An 11,898-nucleotide genomic window follows, 5' to 3' on the forward strand; every position below is an offset into this window, starting at 1 on the left:
GAAAACAATTAATGATTGAATATGTATCAAAGATACATACATACTTACATCTTTTTCTATTTATATTCTGGTTAGAAAAAAAATCGTAAGAATTATGTCTTAGTTCATTAGACGCTCAATGAACCCATCGCATGCCCAAGATGGACGAGTTCATTAGCAGTTTCACCGGACGGAATGTGATTAGTTTAAACGTCTGCCAAAGAAATTTTGATCGATGATCTGCATAGAAATTTCGGCATAAGCTTTAAGTATGTGTTAACTCATTTTTAATGACAAGACAGTCTACGTCAAATAGTTTGTTCCACTTTTTCCATTACTCCAGTTCGTCTGAAACCACGGCTCTAGATTAAGTTTTAATGGGGTGAAGATGTTTCCCCTTTTTGGCGATCAACCTGTATGAAGCGAACTCTCACGGAGTGAAATAAATGCCTTACTATAAAGAGTAAAGATGTTTGAATGAATCTTTGCTGGTAGTGTTAAGGTTGTCCATGAACCGTGGAAGCGAATATAAATATATTTTACAAAAGAAAAGTGCGAGCTGCATGAAAAATAAAAGCAATAAAACACTAATTTTACACTGTTCAAATTTATGAGTTTTCACATCATTAACCTTGCACTATTTTCAGATGACTGCTATAATCAGACCAACGTGGACTTTTTTGTAAACGATCGTTATATTCGGTCTGTCTCTTCATCTTAAATTGTTCCGTCTCTTCCCATTAGACATGATTATACCACTTGTTGTGACTTACGAACCCAAAAAAATTTGCTATCAGCAACAATAACAATGTTGTTTGCGAGTTTTCTCTCTTTTCTTTACAAGTAGTTCGCTGTAGCTGACACGCTGACGCTATCACAAATGGTCTTTCCCAGGCTGATATTTGGCACAGATTACCGTCATTGAACCATAATTTAGACATTAGTCTTAATTCCATTGCTAAGCCCATATTTAAGTATAATAATACAGAAATGAAATGCATGACGGATATCCTATGAAACGGATAACCCATGAAAATATTACAGTTTTACGCTCTGCGGGTTTAGAATGACTTATTTCACTTTTGTTTGATCGTTGTTAAAAATTATCAACTCACTGTTTACTAAAGAAACCTTTTTTTCTTTACTTCACTAAAGACATTGCATTGGAAAATGTGGTTAATATTAGATGATGATCTATGGTTGGCTGTAAGTTGCAATGGTACCCTTTAAGTTACCACCTATACCAGCGATTTTCACCCGGTGGGGAATCCTTCCAAAGAGGGAATATTTATTTTCTTGGAGTGGGGGAATTTTTGATTAAAATTTCGCTAAATACCATGGGTTGCCACACTCTCCCCCCGCTCATGAACTTGTGAGTGGGGAATGAAATCCTACATGCACCTTACATGGGGGTAAAAGCTGGAAATCATTCGACTATACTGTCTGTCGACTGAATCTAAGCGAATCAGTCAGATACGATCGCTCCGTGTTTGTTTTGTTTAGCCCTCTGTGTTGAATAACAGTGATCGATACCAAAGGCCTTGCGAGACCTTGCTGTAATGAGACAGCAAGTCGCAATGCTTCTTTCTCTGAGTAGTACCATTTTAAGGTCAAAATATTTACATAACAACTCAACGAAACCAGTATTTGTAAAATACAGTTAAAAGTACAGGCAACCTCGCTTAACGCCATGTGTTGGTTCCAACATCTGTATGCGTTAATTTATTTCGGTTTCCCACTATTCTATTATTAATTTTTGGTCAAAAATAAATTTGATTACACCATTTACAAATTGCAGAAAGAGGAAGCTGGAAACTATAAATTTTATAAGTTCCATTTTATTAAAAAAAACTGCCAAACAAACAGCAATTTTAAAATATCTTTTAACATATACACATATTTTCTATATGTATGTAGTGGACCCCGTAAGCGGGTGTTATGCTTAATGATGATATTCTTACCCTCAAGAAAAATAAAATGTGACAATGATTCATTATTAGTCCACTATTGGCCTCATTTTATGCTTCAAGCCAACAAGCAGAAATTTCAGCCTTTCAGTGGAACAATATTGATCGGCCGGGTTCTATCAATTTGACAGTAACGCCATGTTGAATTTCACCATTTGTTTGCAAACAGATATGCATTTAAAATCTTTTTCTTCGATATTTCTTTTTGAAATAAGCGTGTTATACATTTAATTAATTTTAAAATATCGATGCAAACAGTTTTTAACCTACCTTGATAAAATATTTATACTTGAGCTACAAAATTTATTCCTCTATGATCTTCTTCTATTTGGCGTAACATCCTACGCGGTCATGCTGGTCTATACAGGATTTCGAGACTTAATTCATTACCACGCAGCCGGATAGTCAATCTTTGCTACGGGAGGATGGTCCATTTGGCACTTGAACCCATGGTGGGCATATTATTGAGTCGTTCGAGTTGACGACTGTACCACGGGACGGCCCTCTATGAGCTACTCTGATCAATCCTGCGGCGAATCGACATTTGTTTATATATTTTTCTTGCTGAAATCAAGGACTGTGTAGCAACGAGGCGTAATGTCATCCCGTGATGTAGAACGATTTGACAGTTAGCCATAAGTTCGTTACATGTAGTTTGACATCTGAAAGTCCCTTTCGATTCATATGTTTAATATGATTATACAGGCGGTCCCTGAGATGTATGACTAATAAAGACCGAATATACCGCCTATATCGAATTTCCGTATAAGTCGAATCTCGTGATTTTCATATCACTAATTTTTGCTTTATTTTGCTCATAGGGGATGATTTAACCACTTAAAACATTTTTATGTGATTCTGATTGAATATGGTTTTCAACATTCCATCAAAAGGAATCTTATTTGACATTCCACAATTAATGTGTCAAAACGGTACAATTTGCTTAAAGAACTGTCAAATTTAGAAAACCGCGTATCTCCGAATCTGCGTTTAAAAGGTACCGTGTATCTCAGGGAATACCTGTAATGATGAATCGGTCTAGTAATCGTAAGAATAATTTTAATTGATTCATAAATTTTACAGGAAAAGTATGTATGCCTCTAGTAATAATAAATGTTTAAGGGTTTGATTAATTTTCAATGGCTTTCTCTTGCCAATGGCATCCAAGATGGTCAAACCGATGTTGAATAATTTTTGACCTCGTTCCTACACGCACGTTCTCAACAGCACGGATAAACGGACAGCCGGATAAAAGGTACCCTATGCGGACATGCCGGCCTATACAGGCTTTCGAGACTTAATTCAGTACCACGCAGTCGTAGAGTCAGTCCTTGCTACGGGGAGACGGTCTGTTCTAGGCTCTAAACCATGACGGGCGTGTTATTGAATCGTACTAGGTCGCGACTGTAGCATGTTACCGCCCCTTATTCAAGCTTTGATCGTTTGTCGATAGAAAGCAATTATACATGTATCGATTATGTGGTAAACTAACCCACTAGTCTTTATTTCGTCTAATCAAAATCATTGTTTAATTCCTTCTTGTTATTGTTAAGATTATATCGAAAGCGGTCGGAAAACTTTACGACCGAAAATTTCAACATCTATAATTTTATATAGAATTCCAAATAAAGAACCAAATTGATAAAAAAAAGTATAAAATGCGTAACATTTACATATTTGAAACTAATGAAGGGAAAATAACCGCACATGGCTCGCGAGCCCTGCTTTGCCGATCTCCGGACTAGAGCGAAAGGCACAAGTATGTTGTAGGTACTTGACGCGGTGCTCGGCTAACTGGTTGTTGGTTGTATAACAAAACTAGTATACCGAACCGAGTAACCAAATTGACCAACCGTAGTAAATTTAAACGATATTTTACTGTATTGAGCTCTATAACACATGTTTGATGAAACAATGATGAAGCATTGAGGGTGCTGGGGCCCTTTATTGCTCGAAGATCCATTTATTATTTGCCTTATACTGTCCCAAAATGTTCAAATATCATAAGAACATTTATAATTTAATTTATAGCTTATAAGACTTTAGTTGTAGTTGTGTGTAGGCCATGTAGACGCGATGCCTTAATAATAATAATAAGAATAATAATAATAATGTATCGTTTATTAAGTTTTTGGACTATATTGTCCAAATATTCATATTCATTAAAATAAAAAAATAAAGACCGTTACTCCTGAATAAAACATAAAAAAACATTTAAAAAAACTTAAATTCATTTTTATGTATAATGCGTTAAATATTTAATTTTTAAATTCAAATTTTAATTGTTTTACATAGTATGTTAAATAAGCTATCCCGTTCAAAGCTGTATTTACCAGCTGAGAGAGAAAAATACATTAATAATTGGAAATTCCGCTATCACAATCTGTTACCGAAGAGGCATAGGTGTGTGGTAGAATGAATACTTTCGTGTTCAGATTTCCGGTTAAACGTTTGAGCACGTAATTAACAAAAGTAAAGAAGATCTTACTAAGGAATGATAAAAAAACTCCATCTGGGTTAGTACCCCTGCAGTTTCCATACCGGAATTCGAAGACTGATGAAAGCAATATTCGTGTAGGAAGTGTTTTCAGGCGATTGGTAATGTATAATTTGTAGTAATGCTAAGATTGTACCATCTGGCTTTGTAGCTGGTAAGCTTGGTTGATCCGTAGTCTTAAATATCTGATCTTTCGGGAGACATAATTATCGCACACGTACAAAGCCGTGCGTTTGACCGAGTGCTACAAACCAATCTTGACTGTCATAGCAATACAGAAAAGTTAAAGTGAAAACAGCTTGACTTGTCTCATAATAACACACCTACTTCCAAGATGAAAATAATAGATTTTGGCAGAAAAGAAAAATGAAAGTAGAGCTATTTTTGATAACAAAGTACAAACTTTGAAAGATGTCTGTGCTAGATGATTTGAAATGTTTCATAAAAAATGTTAGATTGCTGTATTACAAATTATCGTTTTCAAATTTATTTAATTCGGCCTTATATTAATGTTTTACTCTTAATCTCAATTTAACAAAATCATCTGCAGAACTAAACTATGATAGTGATACAGGGGTATCACAGTCATTTTGTGATATGACCTAGATGATTTAACGTTCACGAAGCGTGTTTTGATAAATACTGTGTGTCTTAATAAATCCACACTAATTTATATTTATTCAATTTGATTTTTAACAACACGGGGTTTGTGCATAATTGCCTGTTCATGCTACATTACTTTTATTTTTTTTACATATTTTTTAAAATATGGAAGGGGTGATAGTTAAGTTTTATTACAATTTATCGTTTCAACCATAACTTGCCTTATTACATAAATCATGAGTAGTTGAAAATATTGAGTACTCCAAATTGGTATGTTTAATTTTTATTTTGCTTTGGCATCTTAAGTGTAATTTGTGTTTAACGCATCGATTCTTACGAATCGTGTTAATATTAATTTAGGGACTTCACAAAATATCTCGGTAAACCCTATTCTCGCTGTCACCGATAAGCCTTAGATACTATCCAGTACCCATATTTTACATATGTGCCACCTTTTTTGTTACAATTTAACATTTTTTGTAGAGTTTTGATAAATAACTACAACTATTCACTTGTTAGATAATTGATCCAGGGTGGCACGCGGTTGAATGAATAAGGGAATGAGGGCAATTCAGTGGAGATTTCGTGCTGTGCTTGATTATAGCAAGTGTTGAAACTGGATTTCTCGCGCATTGCATGTTTGTTCCTCTCATTTTTTAGTCTTTGGCAATGGTTGTAGTTGAAACGAAGTAGCATTACCGTTTTCCTTCGTCAGTTAAGTGTGTTTAATACCGCTAGCTTTAAGACAGTGGTATACAGTTGATTTTGCGTTGTTGTAAAGCGAGTTTTTCTTATTGTATATTTGTATGAAATCATTATGAATCCTAAAGTTTTGATTAAAAAATGACATTCAAACACCGACAACATCGAGTACTTTATATGATCCTATCGACTATAAAACCATAATGCACAGCCAATTTACTAGTACTAGATTTTCATTATTTTTATTTTATACAAAGTATAAAATGCCTGTTTCAAGTAACTAACTGCCATCTTGTTCAATGCTATCCAGGTTTGAAACAACTAAGGTTGGTGTAATAAATAGTAATATATTTCGTAATTATATGGAATAGATAAACTACTATGGGTACAGGTTATGAAAAATGTGCCAAGTAAAAATATTACTTGGATGCAACCTCGTTTGAAATGTTTTGTCAAAATGTGGTCAAACATGCGTTCAAGAATGAAATAGCTAACAAAATAATGGAAACTCAAATTCCAGGATTAAAAACAAAATGATACATAATGTTTTTTGACTTCAGTTCGGTGCTACTGCGATAAAACAAATATAAAACAAAACATACAAATATAAACAAATATAAAACAAAACACCAAAACACAAACATCTAACAATTAGAAAGATTAAAAGAGAAAGAAAGAGAGAGAGAGAGAGAGAAAATGATAGATAGTGTGTGTGAGAGAAAGAGGCATAAATAGGGAGAAAGAGGCATAAATAGGGAGAAAGAGAACATTATAAGCACGTAACGATCTGTTTACGTAGAGCGTAAATAACGAGATACGAATGCGAAAGTGAAGTTAAAAATCATTTTTGTACGAGTTTTTTATTCGCTGAGTAAATAGTACAGGACATTACTGGTGCCTGATGTTATCTCTAATTAATAACACATACTCTTTCATCATTCCGCTGCTTTCTTCGGTATATGAACCTATTGGAACAAGCGCAAAATGCTTAAAGTTTGGAACTTTTTAGCAGGTTGTCAAGTAGTCATTTTTGTAGTCTAGCAACGTAAGTGTATAGGAGCTTGATATTTTGCTTACTTGCGAACTATTGCGGATTGCGAATAATTTTACTCGTATTTAAGTTTATAGCTTACACGCACAGTGTTTAAAAGCGTACAGAGCGCTTGATTCAAGTTGGCAAGAGGTGCTGAACCGCAATGTTTCAGCCTAACTGCATTAAAACTACCGGCATACACTATTTTCTCATGTTTTGGTATTGTTTGTTCATGTGGCCCCGATTCCTGTTATTGAGCCACCGTCATTAAATACGAAATATAGCCGTTCAAGCGTATGCTGGCACCCTTAAAAAAAACTTTAAAATTGAGAACACCTCTTCCCATGTAATGGGTTATTAATCAGATTATGCGATGTACTACGTTTATATACCAAACTATGAATCTGTAATGAAATGTGTTACTAGATATGTATTCAGATTTTTGGGTGGGCTCATGCAATTCATTTGCTTTAATCAAAGGGTCGCTCCTGTGGTACAATCGTCAACTCGCACTACTTAACAGCATGCCAGTCGTTGGCTCAAATCCCATTTGGAGCGTCCGTAGCAAGGACTTGACTATCAGGCTGAGTGTTACTTAATTAAGTCATGAAAGCAAATATTGTGCCTGTCAATAGCTGCGTTTTCACACAGAATATCAGTCAAACATTTATTTTTTAGATGTATTGGGGAAGTCTAGCAGCCTTCAGGGAATCTTTTTTGGTAGATGGATAACAAAAATATTTGCTTGCAATCTTTGCTGACTTGCCGAGAGAAAAATTGTGTTTATTCGTGTTTAAACATAATGTTTTCGATTGCTTCCAAAGACCAATTGCCTAACGGTAAAATTTAGTGCATTTCTTACAAGAAGAACCCGTATTTTACAACCATTAGGCTAAAATTATTGTTTCACGCGATGCATTTTCTTTTATTTTGTAAAATTACGATGTTTGTATATCCGACAAAAACTCGTGGTATGTGAAGATGAAAGATTCTTCTTCCTTTTCTTTGGCAGAACAACCGCTGTCGGTCTAGGCCTGCCTGTACTATTGGTGGGTTTGGCTTTCAGCCTCTTATTGATTACCTATAGCAGGTTAGTCAGTCCTACGTATGGGGGCATGGACCAATCGGGGCTTGAACCCATGACGGGCATGTTATTAAGTCATACGAGTTGACGACTGTACTACGGGACCGGCATATACAAAGATCGGCGAATCTTTTTTTGTCCGTTATTTTTGGTGCAAGGGGAAAGATTAGCTAAAAAAGATATAGATTGTGGAACGCACCTAATAGATATAAATATATTATGGTCCTACACTCAGTGCCGAGCAATGAAAAAACGGTGATGTCTTAAATATTAACTAAATGTAATCTACATTGCACAGATAAAATGCAGAAAAAATAAAAAAATAATTGTGAGTAATACACCTAATGAAGATAGTCAATCATGCTTAGGATCATTTTTAAAATGAATCCACATTGTCGGCATAACTTAACAGTTTAAAGTTACATAAACTATATTCTGGTGATCTTATGCGATAAATAGCCAGGGTAGTCTATGTCTAATCTGTTTTTCAGATCTTTCTCTTTTGATTTAAACAAAAACTCAATAGAAATATAAAGAACAACTTTAATATTTACATAAACACAAAAACTAATAGATGAAAACTCTCCAAATTTTCTATAACATATCGAAGATATTTAAGAATACCGAAATCAATCTCGAACATCAACATCGAATCAACCATTAAAGGTTTTCAAAAAAAATGTTTTTCTATTTGTTTTATGAACGATTTGTCGATAAAACTATTGGTGTCATGGAACCCACAAGCTCAATCAAGGGAATGTGTGTCGAATACATTAATTTGATTTCTATGATACATCTTCATATTTCAGCTCACATGACCATACGCCTTCAAGGCTTATATTATCGGAAAAAATGCTACGCTTAATGATAGCGGCAGTACAAGAAATGTTAAATAGGAAACACAAGCGTATCGACTTGATCCAATACTATGCAGATGAACAAGAACTGGCCCCTTTAACATACTCCTGACCCATTAGTTAAAAGCTCTCATTTCGGGAACGATCAGGAATGATCTCACCCTTACTTGCAACATCAAGCAACAACGCCGGCCAAACTTGGGGGTCACACTATACAGCCACGGAGAAAGTGAATTCGTTCCCGGGAAACCTGCTGTTCCCGAAAAAGGGGCTAACAGGTTTTATCACATTGCTTTTCATTTTGCCGTATTCTGTCTCACCCTGTTTCGTGGACAACCGTATCCTGTCGGTGTTGTTTTCTGTCTGCACTTTTGTTAACGACACACATTTTGACGGTCCAGGTCATAATGATTCATGTCAGTGTAGAAGGATTTCCAGATTCTCCAGGAGGAAACGAAACCGTAAAAACAAAGGAAGGGAGAATATGAACCCACTCTGCTCACTGACCTGTGTCACCCCGGAACGAAGGTCGAGAGATCGAAGGTGTAAAAGTGAATTATCTTGAAAAAGTTTTCCAGAGGTACCTGGTTTATTTGGTTCTCTTGGAGGGGTTTAACACAATCTTTCGAATATTTCATAGTCGGCAATACGAATACATTGCACCTGGCAAACACTACAGAATGGCTCCTTTGGAGAAAAAATTCCATTACGGTCATTCCATTGCCTGGGTCTAATATGTACACCATACCTTCGCAGGAATATGACAGGTGTATGAGAATATATTAAATTACCATAATATTCAGTCCCAAGAATTTAGCGAGGACTAATTAGTAATGTTGCTCAGTCGTGAGCAAGATGAAAGAAAGTTCATTAAGCCTAAGAACACCGCTCTCAAAATCAACGACTTATTTACGTCTGACTTTCTGCCCTTACCTTGATTATTTTTTGACTGTCCTGAGTAAGATGTTCGGATTGGTGCACAAGTGCAGTGGTGGTGGTGTTGTCGGTGTGCCGTTGCACGGCACCTTTCACAAGCTATTTTACGTTTCTTTCGTCTCGTTTCGTTTCACAGCTACTGCGAGGGTGATACTGTATGGATAGTTTGCGAAAGACACAATCCAACTACTATTGCACCGACGCTGACATACAATTTGCACCTGAAGCAACTACACTTGCTCGCCTGCAATGCCTATCAACAGCACTTGGCTGGCTCGATGCGTGCCAGCAATCGTGCGTGCTTGATGGTACGTTTGTTCATATGTGTGAAATGCACTTTGATAGATTCGATTAACTGCACTGTAACGCTACAGTCGATCAAAAAACATCGCACAAAGTAGTACGTTAAGCGGGAGCATTCAGTGAATCGTAATAATGGTTATGTTAAGGATATGTATTTAAAACAACCAATCAGCACGTTGGTAAACACTGCACAGACCACTTTTGAGATGCACTAAAACTTGATTTTTATTTTTCTCTATTTCGCTCTTAACTGTGTACAAGTAGCAGCTTTTTATTACACTTCATACATTATGTTTGGAAACTTTAATTATCATCAGCTCAATATAATATTTTAAGCTGATCACACACGGATATATTTACTTTTTTTGTACATTAAGCACTTATCAAAACAGCAGGATTCAGAAAAAACAACGCAACACGACCATCAGGCTGAAATTACTGTTTCACACTATGCATTTGCCCTACTTGCTTGCGTTTGCCGCTATGATTTTATTTTAATGAAATGACAAGATAATAATAAAAAACAATCGAGTCAACCGCTGATAGTTACTGTGCAGAGAGAACACAACATACATCCAACAGCTCAATTGCCGTCTGTAGTGCAACAATCACAGCTGCATTTTTCAGCAACACTGTACGAAGAAAAACCGAACGACGTTTGATAAGTATATCAATGAAAGTTCACTAGACGGATCACGCACACTTAAACTGAGGCATGAATAGCTAAGCAACCTTCTGCAAATTCTCTACACGAATATACGTGTAAAGATAGCACCAGAAACCGCTCTTCCAACAATCATTTTCATGAATAACTGTTGGTTGTATTTTTTGACCGATCTCAACGTTTCACTCAATCATGCAAATGATAACAATCCACAATTTGTACGCGGGAAACGGTACCTTTCAACCCGATCTACGCGGGGACCACACAGCACACGCGTGCGCACTCTCGAACTGCTGATTCGAAACTCGAAACATTTCCAGACCGCATCTCACTACGACGCATGGCTAATAGACTTTAGCACAACTCAGCAGGGTTCGTAGTTCATTTTGAACCATCGCAATCATACCATAGATACAGTACAACGTCGATTATCCGGGAACGGATTAACCGTTCAGCGGTTCAACCGTGCGCATGAATTTGACAACTTTTCAATCGTGGTGAAGATTTGCAGCGAATGTCAGAATGGTAGGAAAAAAACAGTGCCGATATCCAGTGGTTAGAAATATTTTTGAACTAAAGTTTTGTCCAAAACTATTTTTTAAACCATTATTTAGTAATTTAATTATAGTTCTACTAATGATGTCGATTGGAATTAATTCAATTTTGTATAGAACTGGTGAATTTTTTATATGAAATTGACATTTCTTGGATTATTATCCGTGGAAATCGTTTAACCGGTAACTGTACCGTCCCGAGCACTCCGTATAATCGACGCTTTGCTGTATAGTAACAACCATATAGTAACAATCCAGTTTTTTTTCTTCAGGTTGATTATGCCAATAATTTAAGTTATCAATTTTAGGTATAATAATATAATTTTATTATAGTGTTTAAATATATTTTCACATTGTCTACTTATTATTTGAGCACATATTTGCCTTAACCAAATAGAAGCTATTATGTTGTTTGTGCTGTACAAATCAGAAGGCGTGAATATGAATATAAAATGTGAATAAAAGAATAAAAGATACAAAATCACTATTCAACGAACTTAAAATATGATAAGTATAGAATATGAAATATATGAAAGCATATCTCATGTGAAAAATAAAAGAATTATATGTTTGTATATATTTACTGATTATACAGGTATATATTATTATTTATTATAAAATAATATGTGTCATTTGATACCTTTTTTTAAATAAAAATTATAGAATTATAAAAAAGTATTCCAATAACACAATCCCAAAGTGCGATACCACACATGCTT

At 35.4% G+C, this 11,898-nt stretch overlaps 1 protein-coding gene across 3 annotated transcripts in view; it reads right to left on the minus strand.

Moving 5' to 3' along the window:
- Positions 1-10,970, minus strand: part of LOC120955810 (patched domain-containing protein 3) — a 35,571-nt gene extending 24,601 nt beyond the window's left edge. Inside the window, exons 1-2 of one of the 3 annotated variants that reach the window (XM_040376991.2) lie at positions 10,862-10,970; positions 9,656-10,442 (exon numbers count right to left, since the gene is read on the minus strand). The gene's annotated coding sequence lies outside the window, so the exon portion shown is untranslated. Of the gene's footprint in view, positions 1-9,655 lie in introns of all 3 variants that reach the window. The other 2 variants (XM_040376989.2, XM_040376988.2) reach the window with 2 other exon arrangements.
- Positions 10,971-11,898: the final 928 nt, after the last annotated feature.

This window comes from Anopheles coluzzii, chromosome 3 (assembly GCF_943734685.1).
Source record: "Anopheles coluzzii chromosome 3, AcolN3, whole genome shotgun sequence".
Lineage (NCBI taxonomy): Eukaryota > Metazoa > Arthropoda > Insecta > Diptera > Culicidae > Anopheles > Anopheles coluzzii.